General features: G+C 43.8%; 1 protein-coding gene across 3 annotated transcripts in view; it reads left to right on the top strand.

Annotated features, from left to right (window-relative positions):
- The window catches only part of fhip1aa (FHF complex subunit HOOK interacting protein 1Aa), a 196,706-nt gene that overhangs the window by 47,967 nt on the left and 123,150 nt on the right, over window positions 1-25,589 (top strand). Inside the window, exon 1 of one of the 3 annotated variants that reach the window (XM_068041094.1) lies at window positions 13,352-13,670. The exons of the other annotated variants lie outside the window; for them this stretch is intronic. The gene's annotated coding sequence lies outside the window, so the exon portion shown is untranslated. Of the gene's footprint in view, window positions 1-13,351; window positions 13,671-25,589 lie in introns of those variants that run through there. 3 annotated transcript variants of the gene reach the window in all.

Below are 25,589 nucleotides of genomic sequence, written 5' to 3'. Positions count from 1 at the left end.
GAGGTTGTCCACTTTGGTGGGAAGAATAGAAAAGCAGAATATTATTTAAATGGAGGGAGACTGCAGAATGCTGTGGTACAGAGGGATCTGGGTGTCCTCGGATATGAATTATAAGAAGTTAGCATTTAGATACAGCAATAGATTAGATTAGAGATACAGCACTGAAACAGGCCCTTCGGCCCACCGAGTCTGTGCCGAACATCAACCACCCATCTATACTAATCCTACGCTAATCCCATATTCCTACCAAACATCCCCGCCTGTCCCTATATTTCCCTACCACCTACCTATACTAGTGACAATTTATAATGGCCAATTTACCTATCAACCTGCAAGTCTTTTGGCTTGTGGGAGGAAACCGGAGCACCCGGAGGAAACCCACGCAAACACAGGGAGAACTTGCAAACTCCACACAGGCAGTACCCGGAATCGAACCCGGGTCCCTGGAGCTGTGAGGCTGCGGTGCTAACCACTGCGCCGCAGGAAGGCAAAGGGAATGTTGGCCTTATGAGGAAAGGTTGAAGAGGTTGGACTTATACTCATTGGCGTTTAGAAGAATGAGAGGTGATCTTATTGAAACATACAATATTGAGGGGGCTTGACAGGGTAGATGCTGAGAGGATGTTTCCTCTCGTGGGGGAATTTAGAACTAGGGGGTAAAGTTTCAGAATAAGAGGTGTCCCATTGAAGACAAAGGTGAGAAGGAATTTCATCTCTCAGAGGGTTGTTAATCTTTGGAGTTCTGTACCCCAGAGAGCTATGGAGGCTGGGTCATTGAATATATTCAAGGCTGAGTTAAACATATTTTTGATCTTCCAGGGAGTAAAGGGTTATGGGGGGGCAGACAGGAAAATGGAGTTGAGGCCATGATCAGATGAACCATAGTGAGTTCAAGGGAGGGAACACCGATATCCTGGAGCATATCAACATTACAAAGGAGGATGCGTTGGAGGTTTCGAAGCGCATTAAGGTGGATAAATCCCCAGGGCCTGACCAGGTATATCCTCGGATGCTATGGGAAGCAAGGGAGGAGATTGCTGGGGCCCTGGCAGAGATTTTTGTATCATCGTTAGCCACGGGTGAGGTACCAGAAGACTGGAGGATAGCTACTGTTGTACCTTTATTTAAGAAGGGCAGCAGGGATAAGCCAGGGAACTACAGCAGTGGTGGGAAAGTTATTGGAAGGGATTCTGAGAGACAGGATTTATATGCATTTGGAAAGGCAAGGTCTGATTAGGGATATTCAGCATGGCTTTGTGCGTGGGAAATCATGTCTCATGAATTTGAGTTTTTTGAGGAGGTGACCAAGAGGATTCATGAGGGCAGGGTGGTGGACGTTGTTTACATGGACTTTAGCAAGGCCTTTGACAAGGTCCCGCATGGTAGGCTGGTCCAGAATTTTCGAACACATGGGATCCAGGGTGAGCTAGCCAATTGGATATAAAATTGGCTTGGTGATAGGAGGCAGAGGATGGGAGTGGAGGGTTGTTTTTCAGATTGGAGGCCGGTGACCAGTGGTGTGCCTCAGGGATCGGTGCTGGGCCCTCTGTTGTTTGTCATATATATTAATGACTTGGATGTGAATGTAGGGGGCATGATTAGTAAGTTTGCAGATGACACCAAAATTGGTGGTATAGTGGACAGTGAAGAAGGTTGTCTAAGGTTACAACAGGATATAGATCAACTGGAAAAGTGGGCAAGGGATTGGCAAATGGAATTTAACATTGACAAGTGCGAAGTGATGCATTTTGGGAAGTTAAACCAGGGCAGGACATATACAGTGAATGGCAGGGCCCTGGGGAGTGTTGTTGAGCAGAAACACCTTGGGGTGCAAGTACATAGTTCCCTGAAAGTGGCAACACACGTAAACAGGGTAATGAAGAAGGTGTATGGCATGCTTGCCTTCATCGGCCGAGGCATTGAGTACAAGAGTTGGGATGTCATGTTACAGTTGTACTTAACGTTGGTTAGGCTGCACTTGGAGTACTGTGTGCAGTTCTGGCCGCCGCACTACAGGAAAGATGTGATTAAGCTAGAGAGGGTGCAGAAAAGATTCACAAGAATGTTGCCTGGTTTGGAGGGCTTGAGTTATAAAGAGAGATTGGATAGGCTGGGTCTGTTTTCCCTGGAGCGAAGGAGGCCGAGAGGGGACACGATAGAGGTATATAAAATTATGAGAGGCATAGATAGGGTAGGTAGCCAGAGTCTGTTTCCCATGGTAGGGGTGACTAAAACTAGAGGGCATAGATTTAAGGTGAGAGGGAGGAGGTTTAAAGGGGATCAAAGGGGTAAATTTTTCACACAAATAATAGTGGTTATCTGAAATGAGCTGCCTGAGGAGGTGATGGAGGCAGGAACAGTAGTAACATTTAAGAGGCATCTGGACAGGTACTTGAATGAACAAGGCATAGAGGGATATGGAATTAATGCATGCAGGTGGGATTAGTATAGATGGGCATTATGGTTGGCATGGACGCGGTGGGCCGAAGGGCCTGTTTCTGTGCTGTTTGACTCTATGACTTGATATCTTATTGAACGGCAGAGCAGGCTCGAGGCCTACTCCTGCTCCAGTTTCTTATATTCTTAATCTATTTGTGACCTAACTGGTGATTTATGTTTGTTTAAGTTATCTCTACTTCCATATTCTACGCAGTTATTTAAAAACCTTGGATCCCAAATGATTTTATTTACAGCTTTACCAACTTTTCCTTCCACTTATAAAGATTTGTATACCTGAACCTCTGAGTCTCTCTGCTGTTTAATGAATTTGAAGTTTTACCATTTAATATATGTTTCCCCCTCTCTCTTTCTTCCCAAGATATATCAGTTCACATTCCTCCGATTAAATTTCATCATACATCTGTTTGCCCAATTCACTAACTTGTTTCCTTCTGAAATAACATACAGTTCTCTTCACAGTTAACCATGCTCCCTATGTCATGTCATTTATAAAAGTTTTTTTTTCATACTTGGGATGTGAGCATCGATGGAAAGGCCATTATTTATTGTCCATCCCTAATTACCCTTGAGAACATTGTGCTAACTATACCTGAGTCCAGATCATTTATACATTAGAGGGACAGTAGCAATGTTCCGAGCAATGACCCTGTGGACTCTCAACAAAAAAACCTAATTAACCACTACTCTTGGTTTTATTTTCTTCAACCAACTTTGTGCTCTCAACATGTGAGGGTAGCAGTGAACAGCATTGTGGGAGTACCTTCACTACATAGACTGCAGTGGTTTAAGAAGGTCTACCACCAGCACTTTCTCAAAAGCAACTATGGATGGGTAATAAATGCCAGTCTTGCCAACGACACCCACATTCCGAGAATAAATATATTTTTATGTTATTAACCCTTTCGTATCTTTCCAATTGCATGCGCAATTCAACTGCCTAGAGCAGCAGGCATTTGTTATGTGAATGCTTAGTATTTGTTGCTTGCAACATTTCATATGCTAAAAAACAAGACAGGTATGTCTGTATTACCTGTGATGCTGTTGGCAGTAATGTAGAGTGCCCAGGTAAAACATAGCTATGCCTGGATAATACATTTGGAAAGTAGAGTGCTTTTCTACGATGCTGCACCAAGCTCACAGTGAAGTCTTACTAAGATGCCTTATATGTCAACATTAGTAAGTTATGTTAAGTGTGAGCATACTTACCTTGGCAACTTTGCACAACCCACCAAACTTTCTCTCAGCTGATACCAGGTTTGGCCCACTACTGAAAGATTACAACCTCAATTTTAACCCCCATGTTTGACCTATTGGCGATGCACCTCCAAAACGATTGTTAGAATGGCACTGTTTTGTCTCTGCACCTGGCTATGAATTGACCTTATTTTATGTGTGAGGTTAGGACAATGCACGACAGGTGTGTGCAAATCCAAAAAAGCAGTAAGGTCAGTGTCTTTGTGCTGAGACTGAATTAATGGCCCCAGTGTGCAGCTTTGGGGACCCTACATTCAAATTAAGAGAAATTATCTGAGAGTGACATGATTCTGGGACCTAAGGCTCCCAGATATGAAGATACAGTCACAAAATTTTCTTTCAATTTTTGCCCCATCCCTTCTTCTGAAAGTATTGGCTATTACTGGAGTACTCAGAAGTTGATTACTTTCCATTTTTCCCATGTACATTAATTTCCTTTTAATAGTTCTGCTTATTCAACAGTTGGAGCTTCCTTGAAAATCATTCAAATATGTACACCTCAAAAATGCCAACATAAATCAAAGTTGAATCGCATTTGAGACCTATTGTTCAGGCTTGTAATAGTGTCATCAAACCAATATCGTGTTCAGTTTTATGACCAGTAGTTCTCTGATAAAAAGGCAAACTGCCTGATTCCTGATCAATGTTGCATCCCATGCCTATTTATCATCACAGATCCCAGTCAATTCTGACCTTTAATACTGTCTTAAATGTGACAAATACTTTAAATCTTTATTGACGAATACTCCTCCATGTCCAGATACAGATGGTTGCACATAAAGAGAGCCCTTCTCCTTCTAGGAAACATTCACATGCAACAGTTACCTATCTAGAACTGTGTAATGACCAGCATTTTTGTCCCTGTGTTCAGTTAAATCTTGGAATACCATAACAATTTTATTTGCCAATTAAATTAACAGTTCACTGGAATAGAAAGAGTTAAGAGCATTGCTATAATTATTCAGGGTGTGTTAAAACCTTCTGGGTGTTTTCATAAATCTGTCATTGTGGATTTACAGTCACAAGATTGTTTAAAGAAATAAAGGACTTGCATTTATATTGAGCCTTTAACTATCTGAGGACGTCCCAAAGTACTTCACCGCTCAATGAATACATTTGAAGTGTAGTCATTATTGCAATGTAGAAAATGCAGCAACCAATTTGCACACGACCTGGCCCCACAAACAGCAGTGTGATAATGACCAGATCATCTGTGTTTTGATGATGTTGGTTGAGGGATAAATATTGACCTCATCACTGGGAAAATTCTGCTGCTCATCTTCGATTGGTACCATGGAATCTTTCACATCCACCTGAGAGGGCCTCAATTTAAAGTCTCAACCAAAACATAGCACCTCCAACAATGCAGCACTCCCTCAGTACTCGAGCCTCTGGAGTGGGACTTGAACCTACAACAGCTTACATAAAAGATACTATACAAGTGAATCAAAATGTACCAAGGTGTTTTGCAAGCGGGTTGAACGACAGAGTACAAAGTTGGAGAAAAGGTAACGGAGGTGATTGAAAGTATCAACAGGTAGGTTTTTAGAAGGCTTTTGAATGTTGGGAGCAATAGCAAACTTGAGGGATGAAGGATGAGTACTCTAGAGCAGTGTTGTCCGACCTTTTCACATGAGGGGCCACATTACAATTTTTGTCTTTATAATGTGGGGGGTGGGTGGGCGGGCGGCAGTGAGACAATTTCAGAAAGATAAAGGCATTAAAATTTATCTTACTGTAAATCAAAACAACAAATGTGCATTGTTGTGAAGAAGCTTTAAAGGAGAAAATTAATTTATTAACTTACTTACTCTTCACTGTGTTGGACATTGATTTAGTGAGATATCTGGCAATGTTTTGCTTGCGCAAGTAGTCAACTTCTGCCCGCACACTTGTCGCGATGTGGAGTATTCTGGATAGATGTCCCTCTGTCAGGAAATATCTTGATCACTCTCTCTCTCCCTCTCATTCTCTCTCTGTCTCTCTCTCTCCCTCCCCCCCCCCTGCACTGTGTCCACCACCCCCCCCCCCGCAACTCTGTGCTTCCCCCCTCTCTCTCTCTCTCTCTCTCTGTTTTTCCCCATTCTCTCTCTCTGTCCATTCTCTCTCTGTTTTTCCCCATTCTCTCTCTCTGTCCATTCTCTCTGTCCTTTCACTCGCTCTGTCCTCTCTCTCTCACTTCCTGTCCCCCTTTTTCTCCCCTTTCTCTCTCTCTCTGCCCCCTCCCTCTCTTTCTGCCCCCCTCTCTCTCTCTCTTCCCCTGCCACCCCCCCGCCCCCCCCCCCCCCCCCACCCCACCAACAGTTGCAGAGAGTGGGAATGCTCAGCAGAGCAGCTTTGTGGTTGGTCAGTTTAAAAAAAAAAAAATCGTGTCAGTTTCACAGCTGACTGGTGCCAACATTGGGAACAGTAGTTTCTGAACTTGGGACAGGTTCAGAGTTTTCTGGCGGATTCTGACATTATTTTTAAAAGCCTGCTGGAAAACCCCGAATCTGCCCGAAGTTCGGAAACTGATGTTCCTGGTCCCAGCACCTGTCAGCTGTGAAACTGACTTGCAATTTTTTTTTTAATAAGCCGGTCAGGAAGAAGAAGACAATGGGAAATTTCTCATCTCTGAAATACATCCGCAGGCTGGATGGAAACCTTTGGTGGGCTGGATTCTGGCCTGTGGGCCATCTGTTGGACAACCATGCTGTAGAGTGTAAGGCAGGGTTGTCCAACATCTGGCCTGCGGGTCACGATCTGGCCTGCCAAAGGTATCCATCCAGCCCGCGACTGTTCCTCATGTTTGCCAGGGCTCCATGAGTGGAGATGGGAAATTTCCCTTTGTCTTCCTGCAGAGCGGCCTTTTTAGAAACATTGCGCTGAGTTTCACAGCTGACAGCTGCCGAAGCAGGAACACGCTTCCCAACATCGGACATTTTTTTAAAAAGCCTGCCAGAAAACTCCAAATCTGTCTGATTTTGGGAAGTGCGTTCCTGCTTCAGCAGCTGTCAGTTGTGAAACTGACAGCGCACTGTTTTAAACAAACTGAGCAATTGCAAAGCTGTTGTGCTGAGCACTCCCGCTCAGTACATCTGTCAGAGAGAGAGAGGGGATGGGGGGGGGGAGGGGAGGGGAGGGGGAGGGTGGACACAGAGAGCGAAGAGAACACAGCACAGGCAGCACAGTGGCGCAGTGGTTAGCACCGCAGCCTCACAGCTCCAGCGACCCGGGTTCGATTCTGGGTTCTGCCTGTGCGGAGTTTGCAAGTTCTTCCTATGACTGTGTGGGTTTTCGTCGGGTGCTCCTGTTTCCTCCCACAGCCAAAGACTTTCAGGTTGATAGGTAAATTGGCCATTATAAATTGCCCCTAGTATAGGTAGGTGATAGGGGATTTGAGGGAAGGTGGGGATGTGGTAGGAATATGGAATTAATGTAGGATTAGTATAAATGGGTGGTTGATGGTCGGCACAGACTCGGTGGGCCAGAGGGCCTGTTTCAGTGCTGTATCTCTGAATAAATGAATAAACACAGACAGAGACAGAAATAGCGATCTCACTCCTGAAAGATGGGCATCTGTCCAGAATACTTCGCATCGCTACATCAAATGTGCGGGCAGAGATTGACTACTTATGCAAGCAAAAACAATGCCAGGCATCTCACTAAATCAGTTTTCAATATAGTGACAAGAAAGTAAGTCAATAAATTAGTCTTCTCATTGAAAGCTTCTTCACAAAAATGTTGTTTTTACAAGTAAGATAAATTTTTAATGCCTTTATCTTTTGAAATTTGCTCATTGGCCTCCCTGGGCCAAGCAAAAATTGTAATGTGGCCCTCTGCCCGAAAAGTTTGGACAACCCTGGTGTAGAGGAACATGGCTGAAGCTTCCACACTTGATGGTGTGAAAAGGATGGGATTGTTCACATAGCTTGCTCTTCCATCTTTGATCTTCTATGTGCTGGCATATGGAACTGGGGCAGGGTATGAAACCATGGAGGGATTTGAAAACAAAGATGAAGATTTTGAAGTCTAATCAATATTTTTCATCAGTTTTCATCATTTTTTTAAAAAGGAGTACAGTTGGCTGGGTGGAGAAAGGGCTGAACTATTTTAGTGGGGTGATGTATTTTTAAGGTTACTGTGTAAAAAGAGCAAAAATATTACTGACCACCTGATATGCCCTAAAATCTTTGTGTTCAAGTAATTTATGATCTAGAGAACCCATAACTGCTTTGAAGTGTTAATGATACCAAGGGATCTTAATTCAGTATTTGAAAGCACCATTGTTGTCTAAACTAAATGATATTTGAACATTTAATAATGTTTGTGTATGTACACAATTGTGTCATCACAAATCTTGCATGTTTACTTTAATTTAATATTTATTCAGAGGCTTTCAGAATAGTTACCAGTGACTAGAAATGGAGAAGTTTGGTTTCCCAGACCTCTCAGAGGAGCCAGTGATTGTAAACCAGTATTTCTGTCTGCAACAATATTTCATAGTAGAGAATATCTTGATGAAAACACATGGGAATAGCATAGTGGTAACTCGCCTGTTTGTACAACTGCTTATTACTGACTCTGGTGTGTAAAATTTCATCAAGAAAATGTCAGTAGATGCAAACCAGTTCCTTGCATGGTCAGGAATCCTCTTACATAAGCTGGGACCCCTCAGAAGTTTGAAGCACTTGATTGCTCATCCATTACTGCTCCACGTTTCATTTGTTAAAGATATGGGGGCTTGCATTAGAAAGCTTTGGGATTAACAGAATGCTTTTTTAAAGTAATTAACTGTTCAATGCTGGATACTCTACTGGGTTTTCAACTCGATTCTAAACTGAGTGGAAGAGCCAGCAGCTGCTTCAACCAGCTCCGAATTGTGAGTGTTGTGATTATACAACCTGGCAGGAGCACATCTAACCATTTTCAATGGGAAGAGTAGAGGCTGTTATGCATTTCAAAAAAGGGGAAAAGACATGGTTAGCCATTGGCAATTGATCTACAGAACAAAACAAAATTGGAAAGTTTCCAGCTCTTGCCCCAAGTTGTTGATTTCTGCTGAGGTATCATTTCTCAGCCATCAGCAGCACACTGACACCTTGTCCATGTAAACACTTTTCTTGTGTGGCCGTGATAGCGAGTGTGAGTAGGCTGTTCAGCCATAGAGGGAATCACAGACTGGTCCAATCCTGCCTTCATCTGACATCCACATATGAGTATTTTCCAGCAAGGGTCCCTGAATAACAACCAGGAACAGGAATCCTGGCTGATTTGCCTAGGGATGCAAACAACAACATGCATTTATATAGCATCTTTTAAAAAACATCCCAAGGCACTTTACAGGAATATTATCAAACAAAATTTGACACTAAGCCACATAAAGGGCTGGATTTTGTGCTGGAGGCAGGGCACCTGGGGCCAGGCCAAAGTGTCGGGGGGAAACTCTGCCTCTGCCTTTTCGTGCACCCCCCCCTCCAAACAGAGTGATCCGCCGGTAGTTTTAAATCAAAGTTTTAGGAGACAGGATTCCCATCCCATTAAAAAGACAGGGATGCAGTCTGTAAGAGCTGCTGGCCAATCACAGGTCCAGCAGCTCAGCAGTATCAGCAGCACTACTGGTAGCGGTGGCCATTGCTGGTACTGCAGAGGCCTCAGACCCAGGCCCAGTGCTGGCAGTCAAATAGGTGAGGTGGGGTCGCCAGGCACAGTCTGGAAGGCCCTGGTGGGGGTGGGCGGTGGCCGTGCAGTCCAGGAGGAGGGGGGTCCCGGGGGGGTAAAGTTGTTCCTGGTGGGGGTCCTCTGTGGGTCCACGAAGGAGGGACCCCCTCCCCCCACAAGCCCGCAGGGAAGGCGTCTCATGTTGCAAGGCATCCTCCCTGCACGGCGGAGGCACCACCACTCCTCCCACTACCGCTGGGATCTTAATAGGCCACTTAACGGCCTCAATTAGCCTTTGGGAGGAAAGGCCGTCGTTGGCCTATCCCACCCCCGGGTTGATCACTTGGTGACACGGTGGTAATGGGCCCTCTGCCTCTCCACCTCCTCTACCACCCGTCGCAATGCTCTATGGCCCCCACCTCCAACCTGCCTCACGGAGCCACACAAAATCCTGGCCAAAATGTTAGGCACAAATGACCAAAAGCTTGATCAAAGAGGTAGGTTTTAAGGAGCGTCATAAAGAAGGAGAGAGAGGCAGAGAGGTTTAGGGAGGGAATTTCCAAGCTTAGGGCCTAGGCAGCTGATAACATGGCTGCTAATGGTGGAAAAATTACAGTCGGGGTTGTGAAAGAGGCAAGAATTTGGGTAATGCAAGGATCTCCAGTAGGAGCATTTCTACTGCTGTCTTAGCTGACATCTGCAACTTGGGACAGACTGGGAGTAAAGCTGGGGCATTTCTGTTTTATATGGGTCAGCCCCACATTAATAAAAGCAAAATACTGCAGATGCTGGAAATTTGAAATAAAAACAAGAAATGCTGGAAATACTCAGCAGGTCTGGCAGCATCTGTGGAGAGAGAAGCAGGGTTAACATTTCAGGTCAGTGACCCTTCTTCAGAACTGGCAAATATTAGAAATGTAAAAGGTTATAAGCAAGTAAAGCGGGGGTGGAGCAAGAGATAACAAAGGAGAAGGTGTAAATAGGACAAGGTCACAGAATAGCTGACCAGAAGGTCGTGGAGCAAAGGCAAACAAAATGTTAATGCTGTGTTGAAAGACAAAGCATTAGTACAGATAGGGTGTTAATGGACTGAAAATTGAACAGCTGCAAGTCCAAACATGAAAAAAAATGTGGGTGAGCAAACTGAACAAACTAAGATGAAATAAAATAAAATAAACACAAAAAATACATTAAAAAAGGAAAAAGAAAAAAAAACTGAAAATAAAAGTAAAATGGGGGTCCTGTCATGCTCTGAAATTATTGAACTCCATGTTCAGTCCGGCAGGCTGTCGTGTGCCTAATCGGTAAATGAGCTGCTGTTCCTCGAGCTTGCATTGATGTTCACTGGAACACTGCAGCAATCCCAGGTCAGAGATGTGAGCATGAGAGCAGGGGGGAGTGTTGAAATGGCAAGTAACCGGAAGCTCGGGGTCCTTCTTGCGGACTGAGTGGAGGTGTTCCGCAAAGCGGTCACCCAGTCTGCGTTTGTTCTCCCCAATGTAGAGGAGACCACATTGTGAGCAGCGAATATAGTATACTACATTGAAAGAAGTACAAGTAAATCGTTGCTTCACCTGAAAGGAGTGTTTGGGGCCTGGGATAGTGAGGAGAGAGGAGGTAAGTGGGCAGGTATTACACCTCCTGCGATTGCAGGGGAAGGTGCAATGGGAAGGGGATGAGGTGGGGTAATGGAGGAGTGGACCAGGGTGTCACGGAGGGAACGATCGCTTCGGAATGCTGATGGGGAAGGGAGGGGAAGATGCATTTGGTAGTGGCATCATGCTGGAGTTGGCGGAAATGGCGGAGGATGATCCTTTGGATATGGAGGCTGATGGGGTGGAAAGTGAGGACAAGGGGAACGCTGTCACGGTTCTGGGAGGGAGGGGAAGGGGTGAGGGTAGAGGTGCGGGGAATGGGCCGGACACGGTTGAGGGTCCTGTCAACCACAGTGGGGATTGAGGAAAAAGGAAGACCGATCAGAAGCGCTGTTATGGAAGGTAGTATCATCAGAACAGATGCGTCGGAGACGGAGAAACTGGGAGAATGGAATGGAGTCCTTACTGGAGGCAGGGTGTGAAGAAGTGTAATCCAGGTAGCTGTGGGAGTCGGTGGGCTTATAATGGATATTAGTAGACAGCCTATCACCAGAGAGGGAGATAGAGAAGTCGAGGAAGGGAAGGGAAGTGTCAGAGATGGACCATGTAAAGGTGAGAGAAGGGTGGAAATTAGAAGCAAAGTTAATAAAGTTTCCCAGTTCGGGGCGGGAGCAGGAAACGGCACCGATACAGTCATCAATGTACCGGAAAAAGAGTTGGGGGAGGGGGCCTGAGTAGGACTGGAACAAAGAATGCTCGACATATCCCACAAAAAGACAGGCATAACTAGGACCCATGCGGGTACCCATAGCAACACCTTTTACTTGAATGAAGTGAGTGGAGTTGAAGGAGAAGTTGTTCAATGTGAGAACAAGTTCAGCCAGGCGGAGGAGGGTGGTGGTGGATGGGGACTGGTTGGGCCTCTGTTCAAGGAAGAAGCGGAGAGCCCTTAAACCATCCTGCTGGGGGGATGGAGGTGTAGAGCGATTGGACGTTCATAGTGAAGTGGAGGCGGTTGGGACCAGGAAACTGGAAATTGTCAAAATGACGTAGGGCATCAGAAGAGTCACGGATGTAGGTGGGAAGAGACTGGACCAGGGCAGAGAAGATAAGGCCAAGATAGGAAGAAATAAGTTCAGTGTGGCAGGAGCAGGCTGACTCAATGGGTCTGCCGGGACAGTCCCGTTTGTGGATTTTGGGAAGGAGGTAGAAGCGGGCTGTCCGGTGTTGTGGGACTTTGAGGTTGGAAGCTGTAGAGGGAAGCTCTCCAGAGGCGATGAGGTCAGTGACAGTCCTGTGGACAGTCCATTGATGTTCGGTGGCGGGTTCATGGTCCAGAGGGAGGTAGGAAGAAGTGTCTGAGAGTTGCCGCTGAGCCTCTGCAAGGTAGAGGTCGGTACGCCATACAACAACAGCACCACCCTTGTCTGCAGGTTTGATGACCATGTCGGGGTTAGACCTGAGAGAACGGAGTGCCTCAAGTTCAGAGGGGGACAGGTTAGAGTGAGTGAGGGGGCAGAGAAATTGAGATGACCAATGTCGCGCCGACAGTTTTCAACGAAAAGATCAAGAGCGGGTAAGAGGCATTATCCACCTATCTGGGCAGCCCAGACTCCTTATTTGTATTTTGCTTGCTTTTTAGAAGAATTTTCACAAAGCTGCTTATTATGGACAGGCTACCTTCGGAAGGATATAGGTTACCAGGAGCTCTCCACCGTTCACATCCTCGTTAGTGAGGTGACTTTTGTTCATTCTCAGTCAGACAGCTAGATGGACTGGTGGATGTTCCTTTAATGTTGGGCCTGTATTGTTATCTCCTATTGAAATTAGCAAAGAAGGAACAACAGTATCAATATAGTCAGCAGTGCTAGACTGCGTTGGCTTCCTGGCTGAACTAAGGTGATTGAGATACCTGGAATCCATGAGAGACAAAGCAGCCAGAAAAATAAATGTACTGCAGAAAAACAAACTTTGAACAAGAAATTGTGCAAATTGAAAGAATCAGAAAATTGAAGATATAAAGGAGAAATTTTTTAAATGTGTATTGCCTGCCATCATCTTTATTACTGTAACTTCCTCTACAACCCTCCTTTAAGATCCTCCTTAAAATACCTCTTTTGACCACGTTTTTGGCCATCTGCACTAATATCTCCTTATATAGCTCTGTGTCAAATTTTGCTAACATTCCTGTGAAATGCTTTGGGAAGTTTTACCAAGTTAAGGATACTACATAAATGCAGGTTGTTGTGGTGCTGTTTAGGTTTCTCCCAGTGTCAAGCACTATACTGCACAGTGACTTAAACACGCCTCTCGGGTTTTGCCTGTTCTGTTCTGCAATCATATCATAGGATGTGGGTGGAGTGAGTCATGATGTAACTTAGACCTGTGAGAGTACTGGTAGCTATGGGTTTGTGCCTTCCTTCTATGTAATCTGTTCTTTTGAAGCTCAATTACATTGTCTCCATTTTTAATACTGTGGTTTGCCTTTTTAATTGTGTTAATTTTAAACAAGTTTACATATAGAACAAGCAACCTCTAAAAGTTGACCAGACTAATTAGTTGCAAAGGAGGCGTTAATTTGGAGTTGGTTATTTGTGGCTGGGGAATGTTTCATCACAGGAACATCCTTCAACTTCTCCTTTCAAGCCTGACATGTTTCAAGCAAACAGAATGATAAATGATGTCCTTGTTAAATGATTCAACTAATACGTTGGGGAACAGGCAAGTTGCTTCATGAATTACTTTTATTTGATCCTCTGCAGCATTGAAGCTTTTTCTTTGAGGTTGGTGTGTCGGCTGAACTAGTGCTGTGACATTGGAACTGTTGTTGAACTAGTGCTGTGAAAGTTATTAGTAGTTTCTAACAGTTTTTAACAAATCAGTAACATTCATGAAAATCTGTCTTGGTATTTTTATGATGGTTACAAAATGAGAAATGTCTGGTAACTAGAAAGTAGGAAAATGCATTTTTGGATCTAAACCTACTTAGGAATTGGCAGACAAAATTCAGTGTACAGAAATGAAATTCAACATCAAGAAATGCAAATTGCTTCACACAGGGACAAAAGAAATCCAGGAAGAGACTATTACTTCAATGGAAAGAAAATAATGACCTAGATTTTACGGTCAGCGGTGAACGGAATGAACTCGCCATTCCTTACACTTAGAGATTGCCCACAGACTTTTTGTCAGCTTTTAGGGTCTATCAGGCAGTCAAAACAGCACAGAGCCCTCTACACAGGATCTAGGACCTGTGTGAACAGGGCAAGCAATAGCGTCTCCCTTCAACCATAATCAGATTGAAGAATCCTTACTGAGACATGCGGAGTGAAAAGCAGGAAGTACAAGTTAGAATGTTTGAATTCAATGTAAAATCATGTACAAAAAGTGAAATCAAGAGAGGGAAAGAAAGATGGGATTGAGAGAGATAAAAGAAACAAAGAGAAAATTTTAAAAAACATAATTTTAAGATTTAAAAAAAACTCCAACACCAATTAAAGTCTGAAGGAATGAGACTCCACAGTTGTAAATTTTCAGTGCCAGAGAGGTTGTTTGGTCTAGTTAAGACTTATCACACCCTGTTTAATATGTGCTTGCACTGGAATGGACTAGACCTAACTATTTTTTCTTTCTGGCATGATTAATGGGTAACTTCACATCTATGTATTTGAATCTGTCAACAAAGTACAGTGAAGCTTATGGAGGTGCAGGGCAAATCGGATCACAATTTCCTGATTTGCATGTTTAACTGTACAGACACCTGACGTTGCTGTCCGAATTATTCCTTAATAACTATGAAAGCTGATAACCTCACCATTATTCTTACCACAAAATCCAAACCATTGTGCATGGAAAATGAAAGAGTTCTTGGGGGTGATGGGGATCCTAATTACTACAACAACAACTTATATTTATATAGTGTCCTTAACGTAATAAAATGTCCCATGGCATTATAAAACAAAATATGACACCAAACGACATAAGGAGACATTAGGTCAGGACTAAAAGTTTGGTCAAATCAGAATGTTTTAAGGAGTGTCTTATAGGAGGAAAGAGAGAGCTTTGGGGAGGGAATTCCAGAGCTTGGGGCTTAGGCAACTGAAGGCACTGCCACCAATAGTGAAGTGATTAAAATGGGGATAAAAACAAGAAATGCTGGAACCACTCAGCAGGTCTGGCAGCATCTGTGAAAAGAGAAGCAGAGTTAACGTTTCGGGTCAGTTCCGATGAAGGGTCACTGACCCGAAACATTAACTCTGCTTCTCTTTTCACAGATGCTGCCAGACCTGCTGAGTGGTTCCAGTATTTCTTGTTTTTATTTTAGATTTCCAGCATCCGCAGTATTTTGCTTTGATTAAAATGGGGGATGTTCAAGAGTCCAGAATTAGAGGAGGGCCGATACCTTGGAGCATTGTGGGGTTGGAGGACATTACGGAGATAGGGAGGGGCAAGGCCATAGAAAGATTTGAAAACAAGGATGAGAATTTTAAAATCAAGGTGTTGCTTAACCAGAGGCCAGTAATTTGCAAAAGCTATCGCAACCAAGCTGTCCTACCTTCCCTTGGAACCTACCTGAGGCTGCTGTGATCTGAGATTTGATCCTGCAGAAGGATGAGCTGCCTGTCAACTAAATATTTTTGAATCAAGGCATTTAAAAAGTACATTTTTCAGCCATTGCTCTAATGATAAATACAATTTTCAGATGCTTTGATCTCTTCCAATAATATAGTTTTTATAATATGCTGCCTTTCCAAACCTTTTTCATGTCAGTTTTTAGAGTCAATTTAAAAGCCTTGATTTTAAAATATATTTTTCAGTTTTTATTTTAATATTAAAAACCAGTAGAAAATAGGGGAATAAAAACTGAAGCTCAAAATACCACGGTAAATTCAAAGAAAATTAGTTGTTATTTTGAATAAGAAAATAACAATGGACTAACAAGAGACAGTTAAGCTAAATGACAACAATTATTTGTGCAGTTGAGATATCACTTTTATGAACCTCAATAGCAGTTCCAAAAGTAATGTAGGTTTCATCACAAAATACTGTCCAGCTATTTCAGCAGTAAAATACATTTATGGTGCTTGTGAATGGTCCTTGTCCTGCAAAATATTGACTGCTAAACTGTATATTAAAAGTAGTGCATCACCACCATAAAATTGTGAAGGACAAATATTTTTTAAAGTCTAACTGAAATATGGAATAGTTGATGCTCTATGCATGTTTTGCAACATGCTCTATGACAGAATACAGTCATCAATGTGGTGACTCTGAAGTCCTCCAGCAAAAAAAAATTGCTTCTTTGTGTATTGCTGAGGCAATAGTATACTGTAATATATACATAATATATACTGTAATATACTATACTGCTTTAGTTATGTTACTTTAGTCATAAAGCTGGTGCAAGTGTTGAGTGGATGGAAGATGCTTTCACTAATCAAGTTTATATGCCTCTGCAATAGCAGTATTGATAGAGGCTTGAGTACAGATGTGGTAATGTCCGATTAATAAGAATAATGCAACACCATTTCATTTGACATTGATAAGCAGTATGCTGGGTATGGAGGCAATACTTGTGGATGTAGAATAATGAGAACATTGGCTCAATGATGTCTGCCAATTCAGTCCAATCACACGTTGCTTTCATGGATTTTCCAAGGGAATCAAAAATTCCCTTCGGTGTTGCCTCAGTTGTATTATTCTTGCCTCTAAGTTCAAAGGATATAGGTTCAAGGCCCACTCCAGAAACTCGAACACAGAATCCAAACTTATACTTTAGAGCAGTACTGAGGGAGTGCCAGCTTTCAGAGAACATGTCAAACTGAGGTCCCATCTGTCCTCTTAGGTGAACTAAAAGATCCCAAACACGATGCAACCGACAGATTATTTGGTTTATCTTACTGCCCTTTGTGGGACAAGTTAATTGTCGCATTTTCTTAAAATAAAAATAGTGTCTACACTTTAAAGTACGCCATTGGCTGTAAAGCACTGTGGGGAGAAAAAGAAAAGATCCAGGAGAATGGTTCCAGGGATGAGGAACTTCAGTTATGAAGATAGATTGAAGAAGTTAGGACGGTTTTCCTTGGAGAAGAGAAAGCTGAGAGGTGATTTGATTGAGGTATTCAAAATCATCAGGGGTCTGGATAGAGTAGACAGAGAGAAACTGTTCCCACTCGTGAAAGGATCGAGAACGAGAGGGCAGAGATTTAAAGTATTTGGTAAGAGAAGCAAAAGTGACATGAGGAAATACTTCATCACGCAGCGAGTGATTAAGGTCTGGAATGCGTTGCCTGAGAACGTGGTGGAGGCAGGTTCAATTGAAAAATTCAAAAGGGATTGAGACAGTTATATGAAAAGGAAGAATATGCAGGGTTATGGGGAGAAGGCAGGGGAATGGAACTGAGAGCCAGTGCGGACACGATGGGCCGAGTGGCCTCCTTCTGCACTGTAATGATTCTGTGATTCTGTAAATGCAAGCTATTTCTTTTAAATCCTGGTATAAATGTTTGAAAATTGCTAACTGGCTATTAAACAGGAAGTGGAGGGGGCGGGGTGGTGGGGGAGTGTGAAAAGGGGAAATTTCTGTGGATTAAAATTGTGCTGTGCTATTGTCTCCAGTTTATTGCATATTGCCATTAACAAATGATTCTTATACAGAGAGTATAGGCTGAATTTTACCCTTGTCGGACGGGAGCCATCCACCAACCAAAAAGTCGGTGGCGATCCCGCCTCCGCCTGGCCTGGGGATCCAGTCTGGATTTTATGGTCCCCAGGCCTTTCATAGATCTGAGGCGGAACTTCCACCTCATTGAGGGCAGGAAGTCCCACCGAATGGAGCTGCTGGCTAATCATTGGGTCGACAGCTCTTCATCCCAGCAACGGCACCGGGAGTGGTGGCCACTGCTGGGACTGCAGCCCAGCTTTGCAAAGAAGAGGAAGGATGGCCCCGGGAAAAGGTAGGTTTTAGGCGCCTCGCGGGGGTCAATGGTCGAGCCCCAGTGAGGCAAGGGTGGTCGATTTGGGGGACAAGGGATGTGCTGGACATTGGGGATAGTTGGGGCATCGGGGATGGCCCTCCTTCGGGCACGGGCTGTCTGACCAGGCGGGCCCCCCCCACCCCCCCCAGGGTGTCAGAGAGCCACCTGCTTTTTTCAGGCGGCTTTTCTCAGGCCTGGTCCACCCAACCGGCCAAGGATAAAATCCCTGTGGCAGCAGGCAAAAGCCCTTAAGTGGCCGTCAATTGGCCACTTAAGGGCCTTGATTAGCCTGGGATCGGAGGGCTGTTTCCTGCTGCTGCTGCCCATGTAAAATGGTGGCAGGAGCAGGTCAGGAAGTGCCCAAGCCTCCCACTCCATTTTATGCCCGCCCCCCCCCCCCCCTCCCCCACCACCATCCTGCTCTTTGCGGGGAGTTGTAAAATTTCAGCCTATGATTAAGGCACTCTTTGCCTCAAAAGTGAAAATACTGCAGTTGAGCACCCCAGCAATTGGTCAGTTTGCTGATCACTGTGAACAATTTTGGGACATGACAGCAAAAATAATTAGGGACTGTTGGTGGGAAAGAATTACCTTTGTATTTAATGTCTGTTTTTCAGTGTAAGGTGAATGGATGCCGATCCATGGAAGGAAAGGTTAGGTGGCCTGACTGAAAGTTTGCTGGAAGAGATACACTTTGAGACTGTTTTTAAAGATAGAGAGTTGGAGGAATTTAGTTATGGACTTGCAGAGAGTGCGGAAGGTTAACTACCCTTAGTTTTTTTCCTCTCTTGCAAAGAGAAAATTGAAGTGTTTAAAATGATAAAAGTCTGGACCAATTGGATCCAGTTAAGCTTTTCTGCCATATATGGAATTTAAGCACCAAGGGGTTGTATTTACAGATTAAGGGCAACAAAAGAAAATAGGAAATGCAGGGAGAATATTTTTTACTAAAATGGTAAGTATATGGAACAAATTACCATCACAGGTGGCAGAACAAGAAAACCAAATCAGTTTAAAGAAGAATCAAGACAGGTTCTTGTCAACAGGTGGGATTCGGAGTTATTAGAAATGCACCAAATGAATACTGTGGGTAGGTGGGTTAAATGGACCAAAAGTTTTCTCTTGCCTGACATTGTTAGCATGTTGCAGCGACCAAAGCATCTGAAAGGTCTGCTAACAATGATGGGGTCGGAGGGGATCAGGATACACAAAAAGCCAGAGTTCGAATATGAGGAGGCCATAAAACTGGAGAATGTTGCTGTGAGTAGGACTGGATATAGTTGGCTGAGTTTTACACAAGTTGGAGATTATGGAGGGTGAAATGTGGGAGGCCAAGAAGGTGAATAGGGGTTTCTGTGGCAATAGGGCTGAGACAGAGGGAAAGGAATGGATTCAGTTGGTAGGTGGTGGGTTCAGTTGCATGGAAAATTAGGAAGTCAAAGTTAAAGGAGAAGGTAGGAGTACAGGTTAGTGATAAGGCTGATTGCTAACAGAAAATAAAAGGTAGGGACAGAATGTGTGAATGTCATATTGCACCAAGGAATCATACAAGAGTAGGGAAATTTGATAATAGAACAAACTTAAAGGCTTTTTATCTGAATGCACGAAACATTCGGAATAAAATTAATGAGTTAACAGAGCAAATCGAGATGAATGGGTATGATTTAGTGGCAATTACTGAGGTGTGGTTGCAGGGAAACCAGGTTTGGAATTGAATATCCAAGGGTACTCCGTATTTTGGAAGGATAGGCAGGAAGGAAAAGGAGGTGGTGTAGCTTTGTTAGTAAAGGAAGAGATCAGTGCTGTAGTGAGAAATGATACAGGCACGGGAGATCAAAACGCAGTATCAGTCTGGGTAGAAATAGGAAATAGCAAGTGAAAGAAGTCCCTGGTGGGAGTAATCTATAGGTCCCCAAATAGTAGTTCCACATGGGGCATAGTATAAACCAGGAAATACTGGGGGCTTGTAAGAAAGGAACGGCAATAACCATGGGTGATTTTAATATGCGTATAGATTGGATTAATCATATTGGCAAGAGTAGCCTTGAGGGAGAGTTCATTGAATGTATTAGAGATTGTTTTTTGGAACAATATGTTGTGGAACCAACCAGGGAGCAGGCTATTCTAGATTTGGTATTATGTAATGAGGTGGGATTAATTAATGATCTCATAGTTAAGGATCCTCTGGGGAAGAGTGATCATAGCATGCTAGAATTTCAAATTCAGTTTGAGGGCGAGAAACTGGAGTCCCACACTAGTGTTCTGGAGTTAAACAAAGGTAATTACATAGGCATGAGGACAGATTTGGCCCTAGTGGACTGGGCAGGAAGATTTAAAGGTAGGACAATTGATGAGCAGTGGCAGACGTTTAAGGAGATATTCAATTCCTCCCAATTAAAATATATTCCAGAGAGGAAGAAAAATTGTAAGAGGGGGAAAAAGCGTCCATGGCTAAGCAAGGAAGTTAAGGATAACATAAAGACAAAAACTAAGGCATACCATATTGCAAAGGCCAGTGGCAGGCTGGAAGATTGGAAAACTTTTAAAGATCAACAAAGCGTTACTAAAAAAAGTAATAAAAAGAGCAAAGGTAAATCATGCAAGAAAACTAGCGCACAGTGGCGCAGTGGGGAGTGGCGCAGTGGTTAGCACCGCAGCCTCACAGCTCCAGCGACCCGGGTTCAATTCTGGGTACTGCCTGTGTGGAGTTTGCAAGTTCTCCCTGTGTCTGCGTGGGTTTCCTCCGGGTGCTCCAGTTTCCTCCCACATGCCAAAGACTTGCAGGTTGATAGGTAAATTGGCCATTATAAATTGCCCCTAGTATAGGTAGGTGGTAGGGAAATATAGGGACAGGTGGAGATGTGGTAGGAATATGGAATTATTGTAGGATTAGTATAAATGGGTGGTTGATGGTCGGCACGGACTCGGTGGGCCAAAGGGCCTGTTTCAGTGCTGTATCTCTAAACTAAACTAAACTAAACTAAAATATAAAAACGGATAGCAAAAGCTTCTATAAGTATATCAAAGGCAAGAGAGTAGCTAAAGTGAATGTTGGTCCTCTGGAGGATGAGACTGGGGAGTTAATTGTGGGGAACACAGAACTGGTGGAGACACTAAATCAGTATTTTGCCTCAGTTTTCATGGTGGAGGACACTAGTACCATCCCAATAGTAACAAGTAATGCATAAGTTATAGAAAGGGAGGAACTTAGAACAATCATCATCACTAGGGAAAAAGTACTGAGCAAGCTATTGGAATTGAAGGCAGACAATTCCCCAGGGTCTGATGGCCTACATCCTAGGGTCTTAAAGGAAGTGGCAGCAGAGATAGTGGATCCATTGGTTTTAATATTCCAAAATTCCCTGGATGCGGGAAAGGTTCCAGTGGATTGGAAAAAAGCTAATATAATGCCCTTATTCAAAAAGGGAGGAAGGCAGAAAGTAGGAATCTATAGACCAGTTAGTTTAACATCTGTTGTTGGGAAATTGCTAGAATCCATTATTAAGGAAGTAATAACAGGACATTTAGAAAGTCAAAACACAATCCATCAGAGTCAGCATGGTTTTATGAAGGGTAAATCGTGTTTGACTAATTTGCTAGAGTTCTTTGAAGATGTAACAATTAAAGTGGATAATGGGGATTCTGTAGATGTAGTATATCTGGACTTCCAGAAGGCATTTGATAAGGTGCTGCACAAAAGGTTAATACACAAGGTAAGGTCACATGGGGTTAGGCACAATTTCTTGGCTTGGATAGAGGATTGGCTAACCAACAGACAACAGAGAGTCGGGATAAATGGGTCCTTTTTCTGGTTGGCTAGATGTAACTAGTGGGGTACCACGGGGTTGAGTCCTCGGGCCCCAACTATTTACAATCTATATTAATGACTTGGACGCAGGGATAGAAGGTACTGTAGCCAAATTTGCAGATGACACTAAAATAGGAGGGGTAGTGAGTTGCAATAAAGAAATAAGAAATTTACTATGGATAGGTTAGGTGAATGGGCCAAAATCTGGCAGATGGAGTTTAACTTGGATAAGTGTGAGGTCATCCATTTTGGTCGGAAGGATTGAAAGGCAAATTGTTATCTAAATGGTGAGAAACTTCAGAGTGCTTTGGTACCGGGGAATCTGGGTGTTCTCGTGCATGAATCACAGAAAACTAGTATTCAGGTGCAGCAGGTAATAAGGAAGGCAAATGGAATTTTGGCATTTATTGCTAAAGGAATAGAGTGTAAAAGTAGGGAAGTGTTGCTGCAACTGTACAAGGCATCAGTGAGACTACACCTGGATAATTGCATACAGTTTTGGTCCCCTTACTTGAGGAGGGATGTAGTTGCATTGGAGGCAGTTCAGAGGAGGTTCACTAGATTGATTCCAGAGATTTGTTTTATGAAGAGAGATTGAGCAGTTTAGGCCTTTACTCTCTAGAGATTAGAAGAATGACAGGAGATCTAATTGAGGTATATAAGATAATTAAGGGGATTGACAAAGTAGACGTAGAGAGGATGTTTCCTCTGGTGGGGCAATCTAAAACAAGAGGTCATAGTTTTAGGATAAGGGGTGGCAGATTTAAAACAGAGATGAGGAGAAATTACTTCTCTCAAAGGGTCGTGAGTCTGTGGAATTCACTATCCCAGAGTGCGGTGGATGCTGGGACATTGAGTAAATTTAAGGAGGAGATAGACAGATTTTTAATTAGTAATGGGTTGAAGGGTTATGGAGAACGGGCAGGAGAGTGGAGTTGAGGCAGAGATGAGATCAGCCATGATCGTATTGAATGGCGGAGCAGGCTCGAGGGGCTGAATTGCCTACTCCTGCTCCCAGTTCTTATGTTCAGTGGCAAGGCAGTGGAGTTTGTAGTAGGGCCTGAAATTGATGGTCTTGGTCTTCCTGATATTTAGTTGGAGAAAGATTTGATGCAGATATTCAAAATTTGAAATCGGACCAGTAGTCTGACAGTATGGTGGTGATTAAAGGTTCATGGAGCTGCTGAGAGGTAGTGCTAGGTGTTGTCAGGGTATGTGCGGAAGCTGACCCTGACCCCATGCCTGTCGATGATGTGACCAAGCAGCAGCAGGTAGGTGAGGAAGAGGAGGAATTACCAGTAGACACTCGGGAATTTCTGAGGGTAAAGGTGCTAGGGCAGAGAGAGAACCCATTGTTGAAAATGCTTTGTAAGAACAAATAAAAAGAATGAAAGACTTGCATTTATATAACGCCTTTCATGACCACTGGACATCTCAAAGAGCTTTGCAGCCAATGAAGTACTTTTGAAGTGTAGTCACTGTTGTAATGCAGGAAACTCGGCAGCCAATTTGCACACAGCAAAATCCCCAAACAGCAATGTGATAATGACCAGATAATCTGTTTTTGGGATGTTGATTGAGGGATAAATATTGGTCAGGACACCAGGGATAACTCCCCTGCTCTTCTTTGAAATGAATCTCTTGCATCCACCTGAGCAGGCAGATAGGGCCTCGGTTTAACGTCTCATCCAAAAGGCAGCACCTTTGACAGTGCAGCACTGCCTCAGTATTGTAATGGAGTGTCAGCCTTGATTTTCGTGCTCAAGACCTGGAGTGGGACGTGAACCTGGAACCTTGTGATTCAGAGGTGAGAGTGCTACCAATTAAGCGACAGCTGACATGGAACCACGCAAGCGAAGTCCCGTGGAGCTGAGCAACAGAGGAGAGGTGGTTGAGAGCATCCAGTACCTCAAAACTCTGGAGAGTGCAAGGAGAATGTGGAGTGTTATGGCCACATGGTGAGGGTTGTGGATGATTCTAACTGCAGCAAGTGCTTTTTGTTGGGGTTTTACCCCTTTGTGTTTTATTTGGCAAATAAACAGACAACGACAGGTTTTCTTGTAGCTTTAAAATAGGAGATTAATTATTTATTGAGCAATATGACATTCTGAAATAGTCACAACTGCAACCACACACACACACGAGCAGAGACAGATGGAAAAGAAAAGAGGTAAGCGGTTTTCAAGTGAGGTAGGGTTTTGGGGTTCATGGTAAACTTGTTGCGTTCTCTCGGAAGTCAAGTTCTCGTTGGTTGCAGGCCTGAGGTATTTGTAAATTTCTCTGTTGGTTGAAATTCAGTTTGAAGACAAAGGATCACTTCCAATTCACTGCTGCACATGTTGACAATGTATAATTTACAGCAGGTTGCCTTCCCTTCTGGTTTTGCTGGATTTTCTCTCAGCTCTTGTGACGCTTCTTTCTGAGTGTCTCTCTCTCTCTTTCTCTCTGCCTCGAGGGCTCTCTTTTTAAGGTAAAAAGTTTGTCACATCAGATTCTGGTAGGAGACGCTTTGGTCTCTTTCCCCCCTGTTGATCACGCAATAGCCCAGGATAGAATAATCTGGTTATGATGTTTCCACTTCATACCCTCTTTGTTTCACTAGAACCCATTCAATTCAGGAATGTTTCAGGATGGGTGTAATTGACATACCTGAACATGGCTAGGCATCATTTGTTCTAAACACAAATATCCCCACAAATATCCCCATCCTCAATGATGGGGGAGCCCAGCACATCAGTGCGAAAGATAAGGCCGAAGCATTTGCAGCAATCTTCAGCCAGAAGTGCCGAGTTGATGAACCATTTCGGCCTCCTCCTGAAGTCCCCAGCATCACAGATGCCAGACTTCAGCCAATTCGATTCACTCCACGTGATATCAAGAAACGACTGAAGGCACTGGATACTGCAAAAGCTATGGGCCCTGACAATATTCCGGCAATAGTACTGAAGATCTGTGCTCCAGAACTTGCCGCGCCCCTAGCCAAGCTGTTCCAGTACAGCTACAACACTGGCATCTACCCGGCAATGTGGAAAATTGCCCAGGTATGTCCTATACGCAAAAAGTAGGACAAGTCCAACCCGGCCAATTACCGCCCCATCAGCCTACTCTCGATCATCAGTAAAGTGATGGAAGGTGTCATCAACAGTGCCATCAAGCGGCACTTGCTTAGCAATAACCTGCTCAGAGACGCTCAGTTTGAGTTCCGCCAGGCCCACTCAGCTCCTGACCTCATCACAGCCTTGGTTCAAACAAGGACAAAAGAGCTGAACTCAAGAGGTGAGGTGGGAGTGACTGCCCTTGACATCAAGGCAGCATTTGACCGAGTATGGCATCAAGGAGCCCGAGCAAAACTCAGGTCAATGGGAATCAGGTGGAAAACCCTCCGCTGGCTGGAGTCATACCTAGCACAAAGGAAGATGGTTGTGGTTGTTGGAGGTCAATCATCTCAGCTCCAAGACATCACTGCAGGTGTGCCTCAGGGTAGTGTCCTAGGCCCAACCATCTTCAGCTGCTTCATCAATGACCTTCCTTCAATCATAAGGTCAGAAGTGGGGATGTTCGCTGATGATTGCACAATGTTCAGCACCATTCGTGACTCCTCAGATACTGAAGCAGTCCATGTAGAAATGCAGCAAGACCTGGACAATATCCAGGCTTGGGCTGATAAGTGGCAAGGAACATTTGCGGCACACAAGTGCCAGGCAATGACCATCTCCAACAAGAGAGAATCTAACCATTTCCTCTTGACATTCAACGGCATTACCATTGCTGAATCTCCCACTATCAACATCCTAGGGGCTACCGTTGACCAGAAACTGAACTGGAGTAGCCATATAAATACCGTGGCTACAAGAG

Source organism: Heterodontus francisci, chromosome 1 (assembly GCF_036365525.1).
Source record: "Heterodontus francisci isolate sHetFra1 chromosome 1, sHetFra1.hap1, whole genome shotgun sequence".
Classification (NCBI taxonomy): domain Eukaryota; kingdom Metazoa; phylum Chordata; class Chondrichthyes; order Heterodontiformes; family Heterodontidae; genus Heterodontus; species Heterodontus francisci.
Note: the sequence above shows the minus strand (reverse complement) of the source record. Positions and strands in the feature narration are given on the sequence as shown.